Source organism: Pinus tabuliformis, chromosome 1_2 (assembly GCF_031772625.1).
Source record: "Pinus tabuliformis cultivar Carrire ecotype Pingquan chromosome 1_2, CPIR1, whole genome shotgun sequence".
NCBI lineage: Eukaryota > Viridiplantae > Streptophyta > Pinopsida > Pinales > Pinaceae > Pinus > Pinus tabuliformis.
In genome coordinates, this window is record NC_142298.1 from 352,766,702 (window position 1) to 352,792,401 (window position 25,700).

Consider the following 25,700-nt stretch of genomic DNA (forward strand, 5'->3'; position numbering starts at 1 on the left):
TGATTTCTTCTTATCAATATGTGAACCTGGCTTTCATGCATTTTTCATAGGAAGATATTTCCTTTCATGAGATAGAGAATTTTCTCATGCTATTTGCAACTATATGATGACATAACTTAATTTATTAAATATATAAATACCTCTTTCCTCCTTTTGGTCATCTAGACTTCCTTTGACATCTTCCTTTTCTTGATTGAGAGTACTTCAATAAACTTGTCCTATTGAACTCCTTTGTCACCCTACCATCATCCTTCTAAACAACGTATCCCACACAAGGTGGAATGATTAGCAGGACACTTGCTTCTTCCAAGTAGAGGTGAACCTTCTAATGAAGATTTCAACAAGGGATCTAGATTATCCTCATTTGGAAAAAACTACTTTCTCACGATGATGATGTATGATGAAGTCCTTTTGTCATGCTAGATGAATCTCTTTCAACAATATGCACTATACATGCTTTCAATGAGGTTACCACGAACTACTTCCTTTATGTGATGATTTCTACATCTGTGTAGACTTCTACTTCAACTATCCTTTTCAAATTTATCTGATGATGTCATGAGCTCTCGGTTCAATGGTATGCTTCTAATATGATGCCATCTTCTATTAAGATGCATCTTTTCATAATGCTTCTCATCTTGACTTCCATGGTGGAGGTCTTTTCACCTCTTACTTCTCCTAGCTATGCATTGGAGAAACCCTAATAGTGAAGATCTATCCCTTTGGATTTCTTCTCATCAAGTTCTTCCACTTCTTCAGTGATATGACCTTCATTTCTTTCTTTCATTTTATTGTCTTTCTTAAATTTCGGACAATCTCTTTTGTAATGCCCATATTCTTGACAACCATAACATTGGATCTTTGACATATTCTTCTTCTTCTTTTGAGGACCAAACTTCCTAAACTTTCCTTTTCTCTTAGCCATGGCAGAAAATGCTTGAACTTGTTCGCTTGGCCCTACATCACTTGTTGCTTTTAACGTGGTTTCTTCAATTTAATATACTGACCAAAGTTCACTAAATGGGATGGCTTCCCTCTTTCCATAGATGCTTGATATTAAGTTTCCTCATTCATCGGGTAGTGCATTGAGTACCATAGTGGTCATTTCTTATCAATTGATATTTCCTACAACTCTTGTAGTTGGTCTCGTATTTTTGACACCCTCATAAAGTATGAGGTTATTCTGTCTTCCTTTGAGATCTTCATTTTGTATAGCTTGTTTCTCAGATATATCGCTTCTCCAACAGTACTCATGAAGAACAATTTTACTAACTTGTCATATATTTATTTTGATGTCTCCAACTTCACTACATATGGAATGAGGGGATCCTTGATGGATTCTATAAGAATCCTTTGAGCCCTTATTTTCCCTTTCATATATTTGGCTAGAACTTGAGCTTATTCCTTTAGAGGCTTAGTGATTGAACCCTTAACGTGTTCAATGACTTTATTTTCTATGAGGATCAAATTTGTCCTCTTCTTCCATGCAAGAAAGTTTGATGAGCCAACTAATCTGTTGTTTTCCTTGCAAAATGAAGTCATTTTGATAGTAGATTCAGTCATAAATATAAATATATTTACTTGTGAAGATACTCCTTGATGAAAATATCTTAAACTTGATGCCTTCTTGATTTTAATGATGATGTTGGTAATAGAATATGTCTTATTGATGAATATGTCTTCTTCCAAAAGTGATCCTTGGCTCAAATAGAGGGAGATCACCTAGATTCCTTGATAATGATGATAATGCTTCTTCTTGCCTCCTTGGATAATAGTGTAGAGTGTGGTGACCTTCCCAAGATACTTGAAATGTAGGGTCTTTCTTTGATTAAGTGGATGATGGGTCCCTTAGGTCTTCTTCTCTTTAAAGACTGTAAGCTTCCCAAGAATGCTTAAAGTGTAGAACCTTTCTTCGGATGATCTAGGGTTTTGAGGTCTTCTTCCTTTGAGATGTGATGATTCTTGAGATGAATGGTCCTTTTGATTATTGATGCACTTGATGATATTCTAGTGCTTCGGCTCCTGAGTGTCCTTCTTTAAGATTCCTTTCCTTGTCTTGTCACCTTAGCTCTGATACCATGTTGAGAAATATAGGGTCGAGTAGATTAGGTGATTTATCTTACGTTGATAACTGCTTTTGATGTATTTTTACTTAACTTGATTAACTTCTTCTTTCACATGATTATCATTAGTATTCTCTTCATCAAAAAACTACCAAACCATAAAGAACAATAAGACAAAGGACACAAGGTATAGGTGATCATCTAGGGCCAAAACCTCTCCAACTAAGAGGCAAACCTACAATAATTCTGCTCTTCTTATAGAATCTTCAATTGGCAAATTCCAAGACCTATGACCTTGACCAAGGCCCTTCAAGACCAAGTCAAACCTTTCTTCCTTGATGAGCTTTCCTTCCAACAACTTCTGCAATTTTGACCTCCCAATAGATTCTTCTGCAACTTTGACTTGCCCAGCAAATTATTCAACAACTTCAACCTGCCCAACAAATTCTTTTGCGACTTCGACCTACCCAGTAAATTCTTCTAGAACTTCGATCTACTTAGTGAATTCTTCTCAAACTTCGACCCAATAGTTTATCCTGACACTTTGACTTTTCCAGTAGCACTTTGACTTCCCCAGCAACACTTTAACTTGCCCAGTAGCACTTTGACTTCCCCATCAACACTTTGACTTTGCCTATGAGCAATTCGACTTTCCCAGCAACACTTCGACTTACCCAGCAACACTTCAACTTGCCCAGCAACTATAGAAACCATAACACAAGAGAGAGAGGGAGAGGCCCAAAACTTTGATGTACTTTTCTCCTCCTTTTCGTCCTTTTCAAGCTTCTTTCTTGAGGAGATCAAACTTGCTTGAGTGAGTGTGTGAATGAGGTTGAGTTCCTTCTTTTTTATAGGCTTTTGAGGGGTACGAATTGCTTCCTTCAGGCTGAATTTTCCACTTGTGTAGGCTGACTTTATGACAAGGTCTTAGAGGGTCTTTTAAATCTATTTTGACACGAATATTTTTTTCTGTTCAATATGAAACATGCCCAAAATGTTCTTTCATACATGACATTGACTCATTTGACTTGTAAACTCAATGACAAGCCTTAGAAGCACTCAATGGGTGCTTTACCTAAAAATAAATTTCCCTTAAGCATGAAACCCATGCCTAAAGAATAATGATAATAAATTTATTTTTCTCATTACATCAAATACATAAAATCATGATTACATATGTCATTATGAAGATTAAACCTAGTTACATATTTCAACACTAAAGACTCTCCATTGAGGATGTCAAGTATTGTTGTATTGACAAGCATATGGCTTGTGGAGTATCCTCCTTAAGGAGTGATTTTATGGTGTTACCCTACCTCAATGGTATCATAATAAAGGTATATTTCTATTATAGCAATCTCTTGTGTTAATTTTGGGGAAAATAGTGAGTGGTGGCGAGTTTGTGAATCAGATCTAAAAATTTTGGTGTTAAATTTTCAAAAAACAAAATTGTAGATATCAATTCCTTGCGAAAAAATACCCCATTTCAAAAAAAAAATGTCTGAATTGGAGCCCGGACCGAGGAGATATCGCTGATTTAAAATCAGTTGTTTTGCAAAAATTTTCTGATAGAAATTTGTGGACAGCAACTCTCCAGTCATTTTTTGCAGATTTTTGTGTATAATTTCAAGAAAATAATTGTAGATATGAGCTCCTCTCTAAAAATCACCCAATTTCAAAAAAAAAATGGTCGAATCAGAGTCTAGCTGAAGGAGATCATTCCACAAGCTAATGTATGTCAATACAAAACAATATTCGACATCCTCAATGGAAAGTCTCTAGCCTATATAGAGGATTCATACATACAATATCATGGGTAATTATCATGGGTCTCTCAATATCATACATCTAATACAATAGGCTTATCACATTATTCCCTAACTACTTGTGGTCCCTTGCATAATGCAGGCTAACCATTTCATTGATTGACTATGGCATATTTAGTTATTATATTATTACATCACATTATTCCCTTGGGTACATCCCTGTGTACCCCATATTATCCCCCAAGGTATCTTATAGCCTTCCATTTGATATTATCATGTTAATATACATGTACCAGGTTTAGATTTAAGTTTCTTGTGGCTATTTTATCCTTGAAAATTACTTTAACTCAAACAATAAAATTTTTGTAAAATAAAATTTGAAAACTATAAAACATAATTACTTGGGTACTTTTAAGTCAAGAAATTAGTAGCAGAATTTTGCAAAAAATTAGTCACAAAAACACAATGAAATTTCCCCAAACAAATTCTCCTTCATATTATCTGAAAAGGGGTTTTCTTACCAAAGAAATTTCCCTCATAAATACAAGAATTACAACAGAAATAATCTTGGAAATATTCAAAAAAAACCTAGCAACAATAATCTCCTTCTCCCACATGTTCCAAAACACCCTACTCAGCCTCCCACATGTATCTAATCATTTTCCTTGTGCTTTAGTAAACTTTTGCAACCCTTTTCCTATGCCTTCGGCCTCTCAAACCTGTAATTAGCTCTCACAAGTCTAATGGAATCTCTCCAAATGAATGTGTCTTCATCCTCCCCTTAGGCTTCTTTTATAATTTCAATTTGAGCAAAACCCCCAACCCTCAATATCCAAAGAGAAATATGGCTAGGATTAAATCCTAACCCACTTAGATCAATGTATGAGTTTAGATCTATGTCACTTAAATAATTAAATATTTATCCTTATAAATTTGCTCAATTAACCGACATTTTAATTATAATTAATGTGTTTTTCCTAAGTTAGACTTACGAAAGAAATAGTATTAGTTGATCCTCTCAAACAACCACCTAAGAAAACTTCTTCTCTTACATGTGAGACATTATTTTATGCAAAATACCTTCTAAAGCTACAAAATCAACACTTCCTCTTAGCAAGGAATGAATTCTTGACCACCCCTAACCTATCCCTATAGAACACAAACTTTCCCTTCGCTAAGGGCTTGGTGAGAATCTATGTTGTAACAACACTTGGTTGATTTTCCATGTAAATAAAATAAGACCAAGGTCATGGGACATGTATTCTAAGTTGAATGGTGGGTAAACATTATATTAGGCATCACTTGTGGTTTATTAATGTCTATGGAAATTGGCAACGACAAAGAGGCAATAATTGGCAATTAATTAAGGACATAAAGAAAAATGGGAGAAAAGGGAGATGAAGAGACACAAATATGCATGCAAGGGAAATCAAAGAGAAAATGAAGGAAAATGAAAGAAAAAAGGAAAGGAAGAGATTAGGCATCAATGATAAAAAGGCACCTGAGAAACAGTTGTCAACTTTTGCTCAGCTTTTGATTAGTTTAGCAAAGGAGAGAGAACAAGCAATGGAAAGCAAGGGAGTGCAAGAGGAAGTTTGGACAACAACAAGTAAGGACATAAATTAGTTTTGGATTGCAAGTAATGATGTGCATGTGATATTTAGCATATTGGGATTCGAACACATGGTGCATGCATTGGTTTATTGTTTATGTTTGTTGTCATTGGAATGGGATTTTCCTGGATTGGTAGTGGTTTCATCCTTGCCTTTCCATTTCCTAGATATCCATGATGTAGTGGGTTCTCTATCTGGATATTTGATTGGTTCTCAGGTTCCCTAATCGTTGTGGGTTGGGATGGAATCTCTAGAGCCCTTCAACAACTTGGGTTCCTTGGAGCTTGTGGGTTGAGATAGTAGTTCTCTAGAGCCCTATAACAACTTGGGTTCCCTAGAGGTTGTGGGTTGAGATAGTAGTCCCTGAAGCCCTGGACAACTTGGGAAGAGACCAATCTAGTTTGGTATTACTGATTTCTAGACCGGTTAGGTGAAATCACTGTGGTTGAGGGTTAAGGTGGTTTGGCCTCTGGGAGCCCTGGTTGGTTCTATTTTGGTTTAACCCATATGATCCCACATTCATGTTTGGAATATCGCACAGGGGTGATTAGCTGAAAAAGGCATTTGGTTCAGCCTGATCTATGGTCGGGTGGTACATGGAAGTCGCTGACTTGGTTGCCTTTTGCATATGTTAATATAAGTTATTTTCCCTATCATGATTTGTGATCACATGTACTGATTATCATGTCGATCTTATGGTTGACTTGCATGCTTTTTATTCTAGTTATATGTTGGTTATATGCATGGTTCCATGATGTGATCTATTTATGTCTCTTGGTCATGGTTTGATAAGTTATTGAATGGTTGATGAATGCACGGGCTAACAAGTGTTGTTGCACCTAGCTTGAGAGGGAATATATCCTTCTTGGTGTTTCTCAAATGAAGTTCAGAAGTTTATGATCAGATATGCATTCATGACCTGTAGCTCTTATGTTCATCATATGTTTAGTAGAAATGAGTAACATGTATTAGGCATGTCTAGGTCAAGCTCTCGCTCAAGATCTGAATGGTTAGCATTGTTATCATGTTAGTTATGTTTCTGGAAAGTTATAGGAAGTTCTGGGTGATGGTCTGAAGGTTAGCCTGGAAAAGTGGCACAGATCTCATAATCGTTGGCACAGAACTGAGGAATTTGGGTCATAACCAGATGGAGATAGGCTTGTGGGTGCGATTATAGCCTCCCAACTGCATGGATGTTGTGTTATGGTTGCGGTTGTGGAGTTAATCTAGAGAAAATGAGTTCCAACTCATGGATTAACCACCTAGGGTGGTTGTCAGACTCTTGAGTGGTTTGTAGTCTCATAGGGATGTCAATATGTGTTCCAATTTCCAGGTCCCACTTCCATAATTGGAACTTGGAGGTTGGGTCATGTTATAGTAGCACTCAACTCATGTTTACCCTGGAGAGCTTGTAAAAGAGGGTAAATGTGGGAGGAGGTGTTACATAGTGGTATTAGAGCGAGGTTGTAGCACTAGACCTCGAGGTAAAAGTAGATCGTCATATAGGTTTATATGTTTGGCATGCAAGCATGATGGTTAATGGTTGTTATATGCATCCTGTAGGAATTTACAGGGTAAGTTCCTCAGAAAGAATACCAAAAGGACACCGCTCACAACCAGATCACAGATCAATACACCAGTATTTTTGACGTGGTTAAAACCCTCAAAGAGGGAAACAGTCCACGGCCTGTCCCAACGTGGGTACTACAGGCAATTTATTAATCAAAGAATGAAAATTTACGTAAGCTTCTCTCATGCACGGATTACCCAAACAATGACCCTCCATGCGCTTTAAATAGAACTCATGGACCAATCGGGTGTCAAGCCACGGATCAAGTGTCGGTAATACCGAGGAGAGAATGAACCGTCGGATTGTAAGTTACAAAATGTACAACGGTAAAGAAACACACTTTACCTAACTCTATACCTAACTCTACACTAGACCAAGTTGAACTTAACTATATCCTATGTGTCGGAATATCCTAACATCCCCCCTTAAGAACAACTTGGGATAGGATTGAAGGATTTACAAATATGACACAATAGGAGAAGGAAGGAGGCACTAGAGCCTATCCCCCCTTAGTGACAACTTCCTGAACTCCAAGCATATATCGAAGTTTAGTGAACTTCGCCTCTATGAGAGCCTTTGTGAAGATGTCTGCAACCTGATCATCTGTTGAACAATATTGCACTTCAAGAACATGGTCATGAATGAGCTTTCTGATGAAGTGCATGTGTAGTTCAATGTGTTTTTTGCGCTGATGCTGGACTGGATCTTTGCATAGTTGAATGGCACTTTGATTATCACACCAAAGTGTGGTTGGATGCTGCTGCTCAAAGCCAAACTCTGATAGGATCTGACGAAGCCACAAGGCTTCCTTACTAGCTTCCACGGCACCACGATACTCTACTTCTGCTGACGAAAGAGAAATGGCAGCCTGTTTCTTACAAGCCCATGTAATAGGTCCTGAACCAAGAGTGAAGACATAACCGGCAGTAGACTTCCGATCATCAGGGTCACCAGCCCAATCAGAATCAGTGAAACCAACTAACAGAGGAGCTGCTTTGGCACTGTAATGAATCCCAAACTGTACTGTACCTCGAACATAACGAAGTATTCTTTTAGCTGCTTTCCAATGACTTTCATGGGGGTTTTGCATAAAACGAGCAACAAGGCCAACAGCAAAGGAAAGACCAGGACGAGTATGGGTTAAATACAAGAGTTTTCCTACAAGTTGACGGTATAAGGTAGCATCAACTTCAGGAGAAGTACAAGAGACTGAAAGTTTGACTCCAGACTGAAAGGGAGAAGGGGCTGGCTTACAGTCTTCCATGTGAAAATGACGAAGAATATCACAAGCATACTTGGACTGGGAAAGGAAAATACCCTCCTTGGATTGCAAGACTTGAAGACCGAGAAAATAGTGTAAGTGTCCTATGTCTGTCATTTCAAATTTCTTTTTAAGGCTGGACTTCACATGGTTTATAAGGTTGGGATCACTACCAGTAAGAATAAGATCATCAACATAAAGAACAAGGATGATAAGAGAGTTGCCCACTTTCTTGGTGTAGACAGTATTGTCAGAATGACACCTAGAAAAGCCAGATTCTAAAAGAAAGCTATCCATTTTGGCATACCAAGCCCGAGGAGCTTGCTTGAGGCCATAAAGGGATTTCTTAAGTCGACAAACAAGGCTGGAGTCTGTTTGTATGAAGCCAATGGGTTGTTCCATATAGATTTCCTCCTGCAAGTCCCCATGCAAGAAGGCAGATTTAACATCCATCTGATGGACTTCCCATTTTAAAGAGGCAGCAAGGGAAAGAACAAGGCGGATAGAGTTCATTTTGGCAACAGGGGAGAAGGTTTCAGTGTAGTCAATGCCTTCAACCTGTGAAAAGCCCTTAGCAACGAGACGAGCTTTATGTTTATCAACTTTCCCATCTGGTCCATACTTGGTTCTGTAAACCCATTTACATCTAACAAGTTTGCGTCCCTTTGGTAGAGGAACAAGATCCCATGTATCATTTGTCATCAATGAATGATATTCTTCATTCATAGCTGCTTCCCAATGTGGATGGCCTGAAGCTTCTGCAAAAGTGTCAGGATCATGATTTACTGGAGCTTGAGCCAGTAAAGAAGAGGCTCTTTCAAACTGAGAACGTGTACGTCGCTGATCTGTAGGATCACCGGCAAGATCACCTGCTGCATCCCGAGTAGCACGGACCCATCTTGGAAGTTGAGGATCCTGAGAAGGTGGGGGAGGATTATCATCCTCACTTTCATCATCTGAAGAAGAAATGTTTTCAAAAGTAGAAGAGATAGGAAGAGGTGGCACATCCGCCGGACTAGGCTCGCAGGCCGATTTATTTTCATCAAATTTTACATCTCTTCTAATGATAACATTTTTGGACTTAAATGGAATAAGTCTATAACCTTTGACATCTTCAGAATATCCAACAAAAGTACATTTCTCACTCTTAGGTTCTAAAGCTTTATGCTTTTCATCTGGAATATGGGCCCATGCTTCACTTCCAAACACACGAAAGTGACTTACATCTGGTTTAATGGAACTCCAAGCTTCTTCTGGAGTGATATTCTCTAGAACCTTAGTAGGAGTGCGATTGATTATATAATTTGCACAATTAATTGCTTCGGCCCAAAAACTAAGACTGAGTCCTTTAGATTGCAGCATACAATTAGCCATTTCCTTTAAGGTGCGATTTTTCCTTTCAGCTACACCATTTTGTTGTGGAGTGTATGGAACAGTATGTTGCATTTGAATTCCATTTTCGGTGCAAAAGTTGATGAATGTGTTTTTAACATATTCTCCACCATTATCAGTTCTTAGCTTAAGAATTTGATGTCCAGATTGTTTTTCAACAAAGGCTTTGAAGGCCAAAAATGTGTTAAATACTTCGCTCTTGAGTTTTAAGAAGTATACCCAAGTGCGTCTGGAGAAATCATCAATGAAAGTTAAGAAGTACTTGCAGCCAGAGAATGAAGCAACAGGAAGAGGACCACATAAATCACTGTGCACAAGCTGTAAAGGGGCTGAGGCGTGCCAAGAGGCACGTTTGTCAAAACTGTCCCGATGATGTTTTCCGAGTACACATCCGGAACAAACACCATCTCTGCAAGATACCATAGGAAGACCTGTCACCATATTTTCTTTACATAGATGCTGAAGGGAGCGATAGTTTAAGTGACCAAATCGCTCATGCCAAAGTTTTCTCACTTCATCATTATGAGCAACAAATACTGAGGGAAGATTTGATGACCCAAAGTTGTGAAACTTATACAACCTTTTGGAATCATCAGCAAGACCAGTAGCTAGAATCTGTTTAGGATCTTTTAGATCCTTGATTACAACATCATGAGGTGAAAATTCAACAATTTTACCTTCACCTGAATGAGTTATCTGATAGACAAATAGAAGGTTGCAGGATAAGGTTGGAACATATAATACATCATTAAACTGACCATTGTCTAGATGAACAGTTCCAGTCCCTACAACATTAAGAGATCTATCATCACCAACATATATATTTTTGGTGTTACAATCATTTAAAGAAGAAAACATGGCTTGGTTTTTGGCCATGTGATAAGAGGCTCCAGAATCAATGAGCCACTCATGAGAATGAGAAGAAGAAGAAGATACATTTAATGCATAACCAGACTGAGATGATTGACAACGACATGCAGAAAGTGCCATTCCGGAAGTTGAAGTTGAAGTAGGCTCCACATGGATGTTATGTTTCTTCATTGCGGCTTCCAAGGATTCCATCTTCTTAAAGCATTTAGATTCTAAGTGGCCATCTCGATTACAAAAGTTACAATGTCTATCAGTCTTCTTCCATTTGTTTTTATTGGTCTTATCATTTTGCTGAAATGATCTTTCATTTTGAGGCTGAGTTGGTTTAGGACCATTCTTTTGAGGATATGACTTCTTAGGATTCTTTGAATTTGGTTGCTGCTGGGCGGCTAACGCTTTCGTGGAAGAGTTTCCAAGATTAAGAAGACCAAGGTGTAAGAGTTTTTCTTGTTCTCTTATTAAGGAATCACAAAAGGAGTCAAAGGAAGGGGCCTTGTAGTCTTTTCCTTGACAAATGAAAGCTTCCCTTATAGAATGGAAAGTGGAAACAAATACAGAGTAGGCTGGTCCCAACTTAGTAAGGATGGAATAAATAAGGTTACCATCTTCTTTCTTAACTTTAACACCTTCCAAGAGATATCTAAGGGTCTTGAATTTGGACAAGAAATCTTCAATGCAAGAAAAATTATTAGGATCCAAAGTAAGCAACTCATTTTCAAGTTGATGGGCTCTAATTTCATTTTTAATCCCAAAAACTTTAGCGAGTTTTTCTAATGCTTCATGAGGAGTTTCAAGTTCTGCAATGTGGAATCTAAGATCAGGAGAAATAGACATCCCTATCAAACCACGTGCTTGATCTTGTCTATTTTCCCATTTTGCAGCCTTGTCTTCATCTTTTGGTTTCTTCTCTTGGTCTGTGGCTATTCTGAAGAGACCTTTACTTCTAAGTAAATCTTCCATGTAGGCTACCCATTGGAAGTAGTTAGTGCTGTCAAGAATGACTTGGCATGGACTTTCCATTTTTTTTAAAAAACTGAAGCTGAAGATGCTGAAAGTAAGTGTTCCAATGGATAGATCTCGAAAAAATAGGCGATTTTAAAAAAAACGGCTCTGAAAAAGGCTTCCGGATGAAGAAGTTATGGCTTTTTGAAAAAAATTGTTGACGTTGCCGGCAAAGTGCGCGAATGTGCGGGAATGAAAAAATCCGCCCCCACAAAATGGAGACTTGAACCCAAGACCTCTACTCTCTTAAAATAGCTTTGAACCAATTGATCTATACAAAAAATTTGAGAGAGAGAGAGAGAGAGAGAGGGGGGGGGGGGGGGGCCTTGGTTTGCGTGCTTGCCTTGAGAAAGCTCTCTTTCCCTACAAAACACAAAACACAAAACCCAACACGAATATGCAAAGAAAAACGAACCTTGCGGCTCGAAGTTAGCTTTAGCCAAAAAACTAGAAAAAAAAAAAATCTCAAAGTTAGCTTTAACCGAAAAACTAAATATTTTTCTCAATGTTTCTGATTTTCCGAGATCACACTAAGGTGCAGGGAAAAGAGCATACGCATGAGAAAAATCCTTCCTTTCTGTTTCTGATTTGCCCAGATCGCACAGAGTCGCAGGGAAAAGAGCATACGCAGAAATGAAAGGTATAGATCCGGTTAAAAAAAAGGCTAAATAAACTGAAACCGAAATAAGCAGAGAGAAAATAACAGTAAACTGCAAAAAACACTGTATACCTCCCGATCTGAAAAATGACGCAGCTAGGGCTACCGGAAACCTTTTCGCGTGAAACGAAAGGGGTTCCTCACTGGAACAGATGCTCCGAACGCAACAGAGCAGTCCTCTCGGCCCGAAAGCAGTCAGAAACAGCAAATCTAGGAAACGACAGCCGCATGCAGTTCTACCGGCTTCAGATTTGGATCACCAACGGACGCGGCCCTCAAATAGCTCTGATACCATGTAGGAATTTACAGGGTAAGTTCCTCAGAAAGAATACCAAAAGGACACCGCTCACAACCAGATCACAGATCAATACACCAGTATTTTTGACGTGGTTAAAACCCTCAAAGAGGGAAACAGTCCACGGCCTGTCCCAACGTGGGTACTACAGGCAATTTATTAATCAAAGAATGAAAATTTACATAAGCTTCTCTCACGCACGGATTACCCGAACAATGACCCTCCATGCGCTTTAAATAGAACTCATGGACCAATCGGGTGTCAAGCCACGGATCAAGTGTCGGTAATACCGAGGAGAGAATGAACCGTCGGATCACTACATATCGTGACCGTCGGATTGTAAGTTACAAAATGTACAACGGTAAAGAAACACACTTTACCTAACTCTATACCTAACTCTACACTAGACCAAGTTGAACTTAACTATATCCTATGTGTCAGAATATCCTAACACATCCCAGTTATATGCATGCATGTCATTTTATTATTGTTTTCGTTTGTTGTCTAGGTAAATCCTCTCTGTGGATAGAGACAATCCCTCTAGCCCAATGAGCAGGTCTAGCAACAAATGAGGCAATCTACAAGACACTTTCCTAAATTACAATCGAAATGAGAGAAGAGGAAGGAGACATACCTCATTCTAATGTTATAACGCACTCTTTTGTTGAAGATATTAATTGCTTGCTCCTCAGGCTCAATCCTTACTGCTCACATCTTTTGAATACCTGCATAAGAGGCCAAAGACACAACAATGCATAAAAGTGCAACAAGCATAATTGAATGTAATCCACTTAACAGATCAAGGAGCATTAAGATAAATTATGCATTGACACAATCATTTATGGAAAGTGAACCAGCAATTACATATATTAATGAATAAAAGAGGAATCATACAACCTATGCCTTGATGTTAGTAAGCCCTCCTTGAGTGAATGTCCAATTCCAAGCTCAAGCTCTCCAAGCACTCCTTCTCCGAGACAAAGTGAATATCATGTGGGCACTATCTCAGCCTAAGGGTGCAAATAATCAAAGATTGACCTTTTTGGAATGAAAGAGGATGAATATATAGGCAGGGAGAACAAGTTAGGATCTCTCCAAAGATAGGGGAAGGCCCTCATCTCAAGGAGGAAGCTCATAGGGATAAGGTCAAAGGGCGATATTGGGAGAATTCAACCACATCCATAATGAACAACCTCCATCTCATCATTATGGAAGCCTCTAGATCATGAAGCTTCTTGTCCTCTTTGGGAAAACTTGCCTTTTAGGGATCAACGTGAGTATCCAAGTAAAAACTACGCTGGCAGAGTGAGGGTAGTATGGTGCAACTCATCATCAGCACAAGTAGGAAATGTTGCAGTCGCACTAAGCCAAAAATTGGGGTTTTGAGCTCATTTCTTCAGGGAAGGCTCAAGGCATGTTTTCATTAGTTCTTCAGGGAGGATCTGGACTGCATATCAAGATGGGTACACTGCATAATTTCCATGTTTTGGGCACTTCGGGGTATGACACAAGGAATTGCAGGAAGTGTAAAAAAATATTGTGTAATAGATTCCCCCTAAAGCATGAAGGCAAAACAGAGAGTGATGGTTGAGATGCTTTACGAGCTTTTTCAAGGACGAGAAAAAGCATTGTTAGGAGACCTGCAAATCAGGGACGCATATACCTATACATATCTGATATCTCTGTCATATATATCAAAACATGAATCCATGGTATGGACGCATCCATCCAGGTAGAAAGGACCATGTGAAAAGATCCACGATATGGGCGCAACAATCCAAATGAAAAGGATCATCTGGAAGTCTAGTATCCAAGGTATGGAAGCAGCCACCCAATGTAGAAGGATCATCATCATCATAGATATAAGGTCCACAATATGGTCACAACCATTTGTATAGAGGAAACATGTATACAATCATGAATAATACATAACTCCACGCAACTTGAGTTATATCAAACAAAACTCAGGGTCTTGTGCTCCATCCCAACCCGATCAAAGTACGAATTCTAACATGCGAATGGATGTGTTGAAATCGAACATGATAGAAAACCACCTGATTACTGACCAATGATGTGAAACGTTAACAGGCATGAGAGAAACCACCAATAATGGCAATGGCTCTCAAGGTACGATAGTACAATCCGTGAATGTGAAAATGAAGCTGAAGTCGAACACTCATGGAATCATCTGATCAAAGGCCAATTATGAAAACTTGTCATTGAATGCGAAGAAATTTCCATTAAGGCATGTAAACTCTAAGGTACTGAAAGGGAGTTCCTAATTCATCTTCCTAGATAATGAGCTAAATTCGACAGGAAATGACCCGTCAAAGGAGGGCCATAATGATTCCCTCATCGACACGAAACAAGGAATAAAGTGAAATAAACGAGTATGATCCAAGATTGTGGCAAAAATCCAAACAATGTATAGGTAGTAAACTGCAGATAGGACTTCTCTTGAATATATTGGCGATATGACTGCGGAGTGCGTTAGCATTTGACTCAACATAGGACCAAGGGTCATGACGAAGAAGTAGAATAGTCAGATGAGAGGAAAAATGGATCACCCAAACCTGGAAGGACAAGTGATTGAATGAGGATATCCCAAACCCGACATGAGAAATAGATGAGTGTCATGTTCAAGAGTGACATGTTGTCTATACAAGAGATGTTTCACTTTCATTTCTCCCCACTATTTCTAGCGAGTACCCAATTATTTTTAACCACAAGCTTGAAGGGGATAACATATTCTTGTTGTATAAGTTCATTCTTCGAATGAATCCATCCTAGTAAGTTTTACGAGCCATAGGAAGGAAAAAAATCGGTCTAGTCATGGTGACAAGTCTTTCATCATTTAATTTTTACGAGTCCGACAGAAGAGTAACTCGGTGTCTTCTTCATATTTAGATAGTTTGAAAAAGAGACAAAAAATAAAACTCCATCTAGTCCCTTTCCGTAATTTGTCTCTCGAACCTAAAAAGGTAGAAAACAATATTCGAGAGAACCTCTTGACCATGTCAACCAAGGTGTTCCTTTTTTGTAAATAATATATCCCAGCCTGAAAAAGGGGTAAACGTATACCGAGACAATGTCATTTCATTTACTTTACGAGTTCGAAAAGACAAGTGCTCGGCAATCTTTTCATATTTTTGGAGTCTGAAAAGTGCTGAAAGAAGACTCCACCTGGAGGAATGAGTGGCATAAAAGTATAGCAATTGCTTCTGGTGATGATGGAACTGCTCAAAACATGTAAAAGTCAAGAGGTTGGCTAATAATACCACTCACTGCAGATGTTCCTCAGGAAAAAGTAAAACAACCAAGTGAAAGTGAATGATTGGCTAAAGAGATGGTGGCGATGGAATGGACAAATGAAGGTTCATCTGGCAAAAATCAGCTGAAAAAAATGGAAATCACGAGATGTAAAATGGGAATGGTTTCATTTTTACACAAGATTGAAACATGAGAAACTATGCTTGAGTATACTTGAAGAGGGTTTCATTTTTTCACAAGCTTGAAATAGAAACAAACTATGCTTAGGTTTGGTTTCATTTTTACACAATTTGAAACAAAGATAAACTATGCTTGAGATAAGCTTGCATTCCCCCAGCATAGTGACTCAATTCGAGGTACATGCCCCCTAAGCTTCATTTCATTCACCTAAGTAGACTATTGGTTACTAGCAGGTGTATGGAATGAAGGTTTACTTATGATATCAAGTGAAAGTCTCGACTGGGATTTTACGAGTTCTAATCAAAGACTCGAATTGGAAGGGGATTCCTTTCATTTTTAATGAGCTTGACACAAGTAAAGGAACCATGCTCATAGAGACCTATTTCATTCTTAACGAGGTTGACATAGTAAAAGAACTATCCTCATGGCCCTTGTTTCATTTTTTAACGAGCTTGACACAAGACAAGGAACTCTGCTCCAAGCCCTTGATCACATACCAAAAGAGGCCATGGCTTCCAAGAGGTTCTCATCAAATGGGAGAACAAAACTTTAGAAGGGATACATGTCCAGGGATCCAAATGAAAAATAAAGCTCCAATGCCCCCAGTACATGATGTACTACATCACCTTCTGGATCATCAGTAAATGTGGGAAATGAAACCTGTGACGGGGGAGATATCGCTTGCACATAAGAACCATTTAGGGATGATGATTGATTGGAGGTTAATTCGGGACCAATGAACGTAAGTTGATCAATGATCACAATTATTCCTTCATGCGAGAAACACATCACACGAAAGAGAGAAGAGACATGAACTCCCATGACATAAACATAGTCACAGCCAAGGAGTAGATTAAAATCTAAATGGCCTTGGACAACCATAACGTCTATATAGACAACCTTTCCTCCCAAATTAATAGGTAACTTAGGAAGGATCCCTAATGGTTGATCGGTTCCTCTGTTAAAATCTAACAGATTCTAGGTGACGGGGACAAGCTGAGGAGAACCTAATGCTTGCCAAGCAGTTGAGGACATAATGCTAACAGATGTGCCCTCATCAATAACTATGCTAGGTACAGCCATATGGTAAGCATGTATTGTAATCTAGAAAGGCACATAAGATGGAAGACGATATCCTACCAGTCGACTCCAATCAAAAGAAGTGACTAAACTACTCATAGGGGTTGTTGTAGGAACATGAGAGCTACTCTCTTGCTCTATGGGAATAGGAGAATTGCTCTCATGCACCTCAAGAATGGGAGGATTTCCCTCCAATTCATTTGAAACTGAAGAAACCAGAAGAACCTGAGCAGTACGAGGTTCACTCTCTACCGGAAAGGTATGGTTAACTGAAGGTCGAGCCAAGTCTACTATTTTCTCAACCAAAGGTTGGTTGAGAATGGACTCACGAGACTCGCTTTTAGAGAGAGTGAGGTTGACCAGCGATGGCTTTTGATCAATCACTGGATCAACTAGTGGAGGATCAAGGGAAAGCTTTTGATAACCAATTAAAAGATGAGGCTGGGAAGCAATAAGATTTTCCAACTCGTTGGAAACCTCATCCAGAAGAGGACAAAGGTGAATGGGATGATTACCTTCAAACAACTTACATGGAAATTTGACTTTTACCTTTTCCCATGGACGTTATTATCACTAGTTGAAGTTTTATCACCAATATCTCCAGAGGTTGATGACAAAGGTTGATGTGAACCTGTGAACCACACTTCTAATATCTTGGGAACACCAAGACAATTTCGAAGAAGGTGGTCACCCGTATGTAACATGCAATGGAATTTTACTTCTCAGGGTTGGTTGGAATATTTTTCTACATCATTTGCATTAGTATCAATGGTTGCTTAGTTTCCCCATTTCTTATTTGTCTTCTTCTTCTTCGTCTTCTTCTTCTTCTTCTTAACTTCTTGGTTACTAGAATCCAGACTATCACCGAGCAAAGAAGAAGAACGGGGTGAAGAAATAGGCAAGGAAGGTGAGGGGTCAATTTTAGGATCAACACATGGTTGTTGTTGTTCAGGTGAAGGAGAACTTGGTTGAAAAGCAGTTTGGACACTCGGAATCACCGAGGTCGAAAATAACCAAACTAGCAAACCAACGGTCAATCCAGGAAGGGACAACGTTGCCATATAAGGAGCACTAGTATTTCCAAAAGAAGGAAAAGGACTAGGATTCCCATCGAAGGGTTTTATTGACTAGTAGACTCAAGAAATGTTGCCATTAGTATCAACCTAAGATCTACTAAGGAGTATTTCCACAGGAAGGATGTTTTTCCACGCTCAATTAATTGATTTTAGAAATTAACAAAGCAAAACAAAAGAGGGTTAAGTTAGGCAAGAGGGTTTAATAAGTATCCATGAACCGTAATATACACCTTAGCCGAAACCAAGGACTTAATGTACGGTGGACAATCTCCCTAAATGTTGTGTTCGGTGTATCAAGTTTACAAGGCGGTTGACTTGGTTACTTGTGGCTAAAGGATAACAACCTAGTGGGGTCTCCCAATATATACTTGACAGTACGGGGAGCACAAGCCTGTGTTAGCATTGTCTAATACATAATCATACGATGAGAGCGTTCCCATATACTTTCCATACTAGAGTGCCTCTGATATACCCTAGAGTACTGGAGAACCTTCGATATACTTTCGTACTGCAATGGGATTTCACCCTCGGGATACAATGCAGGCAATTAATGACAATTGCTAGGTTTATAGACGTTGAAACACGTCTCTAGCCTAGACCTCTAAATTTTTGTGTTAAGTTCCAATTGCTCCTTAGGATAATTCAGTAAATTTTAAAGTTTTTCTTGAATTAGGTTTCAATTTTGGGCTCAAACGATACTGAATCCTAAAATGCAACTATATGAGAAAAGGAAAATTTTCACTTCAATGAATGCCATACTAGCAAGCAAAGAGAGTTCAATCAATAATGCATCAAACAAAATGCATAAAACAACACGCCTTCCACTAAATTTCACTTTCGTCTTCCAAATGCAATGCCAAAAGTAAAAATGGCTTCCACTTTTTACTATCCTAAATGCAACTTTTTCGAAAGCAAAGTGATTTTACTTTACAAAGATGCTCCTATATGAATTATGATTTTCTTTTTGTTTTGAATGATTTGATGCACCTAATGCAGTTTTTAGCTTTCAATCACTGAAAAATGTGATCTATTTTCAATGATGAATCTCAAAAAATAAATTTTCAATGCAACTAATCTATTGCATTTTCACAAAAAGTAAATATCGAAAGACAAGCTAAAACAAATAAAAAATGATGTTTTCAATGATTTCCGCAGAAAAAAAACACTCAATCAATCAGCAAAACCAACATCTCAATGACACCAACAAACAACAAGCGATGACCAATTGACTAGAAACCCTAAAGCTCAATCAGATTTCACTTCAAATCCAATGAGACAAATTTTGCAAATTAATCAAGACAATCAATCAAAAACACTGACAAATCCAAGCATATAGGATGGGAAAATACCTTAGGGTCCAAGACACACTAGATGCTAAGGCAGAAACCTTAAAAATTCATACATTCAAGGATCGGCACTACTTTATATAGAAAAACCTCTGCTGATAGGGTCATCAGCGCTAATTTTCATAGCAAAACCCGTGCTACTTGGGGTCATCAGCACTACTTTATATAGCAAAAATCGTGTTGATTGTCAGCGCAGGTAAATAGAGGAGAAAAGGGTTTTCAGCGTGATTGTAAAGATAAAAGCAAGCGTTGTCAGCGCGAATGTCCTTAATAAAACTCGCGCTGAGTGAGGAATATGGGAAAAAACAAAAAATATTTCACAAACACTCCAAACTTAGCATTCTAAGGTAGCAATTAGTAACTTTATAAACCTAGATTGATGCATACAAGCCGAGAAATTGAAAGTTGGTCAAACTAATCAAAGAATCAGATTGAAGAAATGGATGGAAATGTTATAGCTTCCCTAGTGGAGTCACCATATTGTTGTCTAGGTAAATATCTACTGACAGAAACGATCCCTCTAGCCCAATGAGTGGATCTAGCAACAAACGAGACCTACAAGACACTTTCCTAAATTACAATCTAAATGAGAGAAGAGGATGGAGACCTACCTCGTTCTGATGCCACAATGCACTCCTTTATTGAAGATCTTGATCGCTTGCTCCTCGGGCTCAGTCCTTACTGCTCACAATGTTTGAATACCTGCACAAGAGGCCAAAGACACAACAAAGTATAAAAGTGCAACAAGCATAATTGAATGTAATCCACTTAACAGATCAAGGAGCATTAAGATAAATGATGTATTGGCACAAGCATTTATGGAAAGTGAACTAACAACTGTGTATATTAATGAATAAAAGAGGAAGCATACAACATAGACCTTGATGTTAGTAAGCCCTCCTTGAGTGAATGTTCAAGTCCAAGCTCAAGCTCTCCAAGCACTCCTCCAAGCCAAAGTGAATAGCATGTAGGTACTAGCTCAGCATAAGGGTGCAAATAATTAGAAACCAACCATTTGGGAATGGAAGAGGATGAATATATAGGCAGGGAGAGGGAGTTAGGATCTCTCCAAATATAGGGGAAGGCCCTCATCTCAAGGGAGAAGCTCATAGGAATAAGATCAAAGGGCAATATTAGGAGAATTCGACCACATCCACAACGAACAACCTCTAGCTCGTCGTTCTGGAAGCCTCTAGATCACGAAGCTTCTTATCCTCTTTGGGAAACTTGCCTTTTAGGGATCAGCGTGAGTATCCAAGTAAAAATTGCATTGGCAATGTGAGGCTAATATGGTGCAACTCACCATCAGCACGAGTAGGAAATGTTGCAGCCGCGCTGAGCCAAAAATTAGGGTTTTGAGCTCATTTCTTCAGGGAAGGCTTAAGGCATATTTTCATTAGTTCTTCAGGGAGGATCTGGACTGCATATCAGGATGGGTACATTACAAAATTGCCAAGTTTTAGGCACTCTTGGGTATGACACAGGGAAGTGCAGGAGGTGTGACAAAAATCAGGATGGGTACACTGCATAATTGCAAAGTTTTGGGCGCTCCGGGGTATGACACAAGGAAGTGCAGAAGGTGTGACAAAATATTGTGTAACATGGTTACATGCATGATAAATGCTAGTTGATTATTGTAGTTATATGCACATGCATCAATTAGTCGTGCATGATAGTTAACTTTTTGTTATATGCATTGCAGTCATATGCATGATGATTATTGTCATTGTGGTTAAGTTATTGATATTATTATGTATTGTACTAATCTGGACTGATTTGTGTAGATGTGATAGCCTCCCCTGAGATACACTGAGGGATGATTTGATTATGTCTTCTATTTAGTTTATCTAACATGGTATGTTTATAGGAAATATAATATCAAAGTGGTATCAGAATGGTGGATTACAGTTCACATGACTCCTTGTACAGGTTTGATGTGAATTATATGGAATGGGAAAAATTAGTTGAGCAACAAGGAAAAGAGTATTCTCCTGATCTGGCAAATACACTGAGGAGTCTGAGGGCAGATAATGATATATTGATTGAGGCACAAGAACTACTTGCAAGGGCTCAGGAAAAGAAATTCGATGTTAATGCAGTGATTCTTTAAACTTGCAGAAGCAGGGACAGCTAGGAATCGGTCATCGACAGGAGGAAAAGACAAATGGTGTAGATGGAAGCAAGTCTCCAAAGGAGTACAAGTTGGATAGAGATGATATGATCAGAGGTGGAAGATCCTTGGATACACCTGACAGGAGGGCTAACACTCATGGATTTTATTCTAGCTTTAGTTCCAAAATACATCATCACCGCCATCATTTGTAGAGGAAGAGTGAGAAGCAGTAATTGCTAGCAGAGCTCATGAATGCCAAGATATATATCTTCCGCCTTAAAGGGAAAGTAGACATTTGGTGGGAATATGTTAAGTGTGTCAAAGGAATTAGAGAAGAGGAGATGATTTGGGATGATTTTGAGAGACTCTTCGAGAAGAATTACTTGTCTAAAAGACACTAGGATGAAAGGTCCAAGGACCTTTACAAGTTAAGGAAGAGAAAGAAAATATCCAAAGGTTCACCAGTGGATTGTCAGTAGCATTCAAGGATCATATTGAGTTTGATGAGCCTCGGTCATTGGAGGAAGCCATCAGGAAGCTAAAGCATTATTATGAGCAGTCAAAGCATAAGCCTGAGTTCAAACATGACTAGAAGAGTAATTAGAAGACTAAAGGAAACTAGCTCGAGAAGTGAGGAGGATATCAGGATGCAGGTGATAAGGAAAACATGGCACCTCATAAGATGTTCAATGCAATTGAGAAAGGACATGGGTCGTAGCCTATAGAGCAGCAGAATAAAGGCAATGGAAGAGAACTATTGTGTTGTTGAACTTGTGGTGGAATATCATCGCAAGAAGGATTTCCCCTTGTATCAGAGTGGTGCAACAGAAGCTTGATAGGCCTCAGATATACAATGTGTAGGAGGCACGAATAGTTGGGATGTAGGTTGATCTATGCAATAGTTGATAACAAGCAGGTAGATCATCAGGCATCCATCATTGAGGTGGAAGTGGAACCTAGGGGAGAGTTCCAGGAAAAGCCTCAATGCATTTTGTAGTGGAATAAGCTCATGCTACAAAATCGAGTAATAGGGAAAATAAAAGTGTGTGGAAGCACTTTGGGGCTGAAGAAGCTACATGGAAGTTGATTGATCAGATGTAGGCATGATAGTTGGTTTCTAGTTCTAGCTGAATTTGTCAAGGGAATTGGAATCCCTTGGGACATTATATGTGCAAGTGTTCAGTTGCAAGGCAACGTGTTGGATATTGCAGGGAAAGGTAAATGATATATTTTTGTATTTAATTATGCACTCATAGTTGTGTGTTTATGGCCTTATGATGCATGGAATTGCATGTTAAAAGAGACTTTGTATATCTTGAAGAAGGCTCGAGTTGAGCTTTCCCTTTGAAGCATTGGGAGACCATGGGGGTTAATTCATAATGCCTGTTAAAAATTTTGTGTTTTCGGTATTTTGTGATTTGTTTGTGCTTGATTTGTAGTTTTGATTGTGTTTGGCGCATGGCCATGCCACTTTGTTTGCAGTGTTGTATTGTTGTTCGTTTTCCATGGTTTTCTTCTTCTTTTCTTCTTGTTCTTGCCTTTGATGTTTTGATGGTCTTGGGAATTGGTTTGGAAAGAGGAAAGTTAATGGATCTTGGAGAGAGTTGAATGGAACCCAACAAGTAATGTAAGACCAAGATGGAGCCGGGTGCATGAATAAATGGTAGCTAAAGGAAAGAAGATGATGCCAGTTGGGTTGGTCGGGTCCATTGGGGTAAATGGATAGTGGCAAGACAATCATGAGAAAGGTAAAGTAAATGGAAATGAGGTAACATATGCTTTGGCTAAGTTAGGAATTGTTGTTCTCAATGTCGTGCATGTGTTGCACAGATAAAGGAAGTTCTCTTAACCTTGACCTTATGAACACTGATAATTGTGTTGTGATCATGATTATGCTAATGTTATATTATATGTGTGTGTGTGTGTGTGTGTGTGTGTGTGTGTGTTCCATTGTCTGATAGTGTCGTCAGAGATCATTTCTATGTAGGTGAATGGCATGAAAAGGTTCCTGGTTGATGAGGAATCAAGTGGTCAGAGTAGCCCTGGAAGACTTATGAGGTTAATATCATGTGGATATGATTTTGATATTATGTGCTTATAACTATGCATATGTTTATGTTATGGCGGGTAATGTTGAAGGATACATCAGCAGAATGAAAGCAGTGTGATTTGGGATAAGCATGGATAAGTGGAAATAGCCACATACCTGGGACTTGGGTTGTGGATACACGCATGAAGGCGTGGGAAATACACTAGAGGCAAGGTTTTCTGGTAGAGATGGTGTGGTTTCTAGATGTGAAACACTATTGTTGTGTATATGTTGTGCATGTTGTGTTGTGTACATGTGGTATTGTGTCATGAGTATTGTGTAGTCATTGTATCATGACATGTGTATTCATTGAGTTGTACTATGTGTATGTATATGTGTTGTGTGGTACAATGTATGTAGGTGTATGTATTGTATTGTACATCGTGTGTAGGTGTATGTGTTGTGCTATACACCATGTGTGGGTGTATGTGTTGTGATGTACATTGTATGTATGTGTACGTGTTGGGGATCGGTTCTCAGGATCCCTGAAGGATATGACTTGAAGCCCTGTAACAACTTGGGTTCCCTAGAAGTTGTGGGTTAGTGCCTTGTAACAACTTTGTTGGGTGTGTGTTATATTCTTTCCATGACTAGTTGCACGCATTGTAGGTTGCGTCCAGCGCAGCGAGGGAGTCACAGGGGGGGCGACACCCCCCCCCCTTTTGGAACGCCCCCTTGCAAGGGGTCTAGGGCAGCGCCCCAAGATTTTATTTTTGTATGCAGACCCAAGGATGGGGGGCAGACCCGATGACTGTGGGCGAACCACCCCATGGATTTTGCACATGGTTTTGGGCATGATGGTTTTCTGCCCATTGCATTTTGTAGATCCTGCCAAGGGAACTACAGTTATGTTCTAATTCAAGGTTAGTGGATTTGGGTTTAAGAATATTCAGCATGTATATATATCTTGTAAAATTGAAAGAAAAATAATGAAAAATTAATATGGTAGTCCTGGTTCTCATACCCAGGGGAAAATCTTTGTGTATATTTGTTTTATGTTCTCGCCATTGTATATTTTTCTATTTTAAGAATTCGTTTGTAGGTAATTTATGTACAAGGTTAAAGCCTATATTTGGTATCACAGCAGTTTCGACTTCAAAGGCACACCTTTGCTGCTGAGGGGTTTTGCTCAGGCCTATGGTAGACCCTGTTATAGTGGGAGATTTGTAGGATCAATTCTTGCGGTGTAAGAAGATGGTGAACAGTGGAAAGATAGAGATTGAGAAATTCAATGGACAAACTTTTGAGTTGTGGAAGCTCAAGATGGAGGATCTGTTGGTGGATAAAGATCAGTGGATCGTGGTAGATCTAGGTACTAAACCAACAGCAATGCCAGCAGAAGACTGGGCGAAGTTGGATCGGAAGGCAAAGAGCACAATACGATTGTGTCTCTCAAATTTAGTATTATTGAATGTATTAGGGGAAGCTATGAATAAGGATTTGTGGGACAAGTTAGGGACTTTGTACCAATCTGTCTCTGGTGAATAAATTGTTCTTTCCAAAAATGTTGTATAACTTGGGAATGAAGGATGGAGACTCAGTAACGAAACATCTGAACGCCTTTAATATTGTCGTCAGCAAGTTGTTATCTTTTGATATAAAAAATTCGGATGAAGATAAGTGCATCAGTTTGCTGTGTTCTCTACCAGATTTGTGGGATAGTCTGGTTGTTTCTATAGGTAGCAAAACGACTACCTTGAAGTTTGATGAAATAGTCTCATCCTTGTTGTCAGAGGAGATGAGACCGAAAATATGGAGAGCTAGAATGGATATGCCTTGTCTGTACGAGGACAATCCTAAAATAGAAATAAAAATAAGTCCTCGAGTGGGAAATCTAAATCTAGAGGGAGATCTAAATCTCCAGGAAAAATTGTAAATGTATGCTGGAAATGCGAAAAGGAAGGGCACTACAAAAAGGATTGTAGATATAAAGCTCCAGAGAAAGGAAAGGGATCTGATGATGCTCCTACTGTAGAGGTGAAAACCACCTCAGATTAAGGTGGGGATGTGTACTTGGATTCTTATTCAAGTACACATGTAGATCACGAGGCATGAT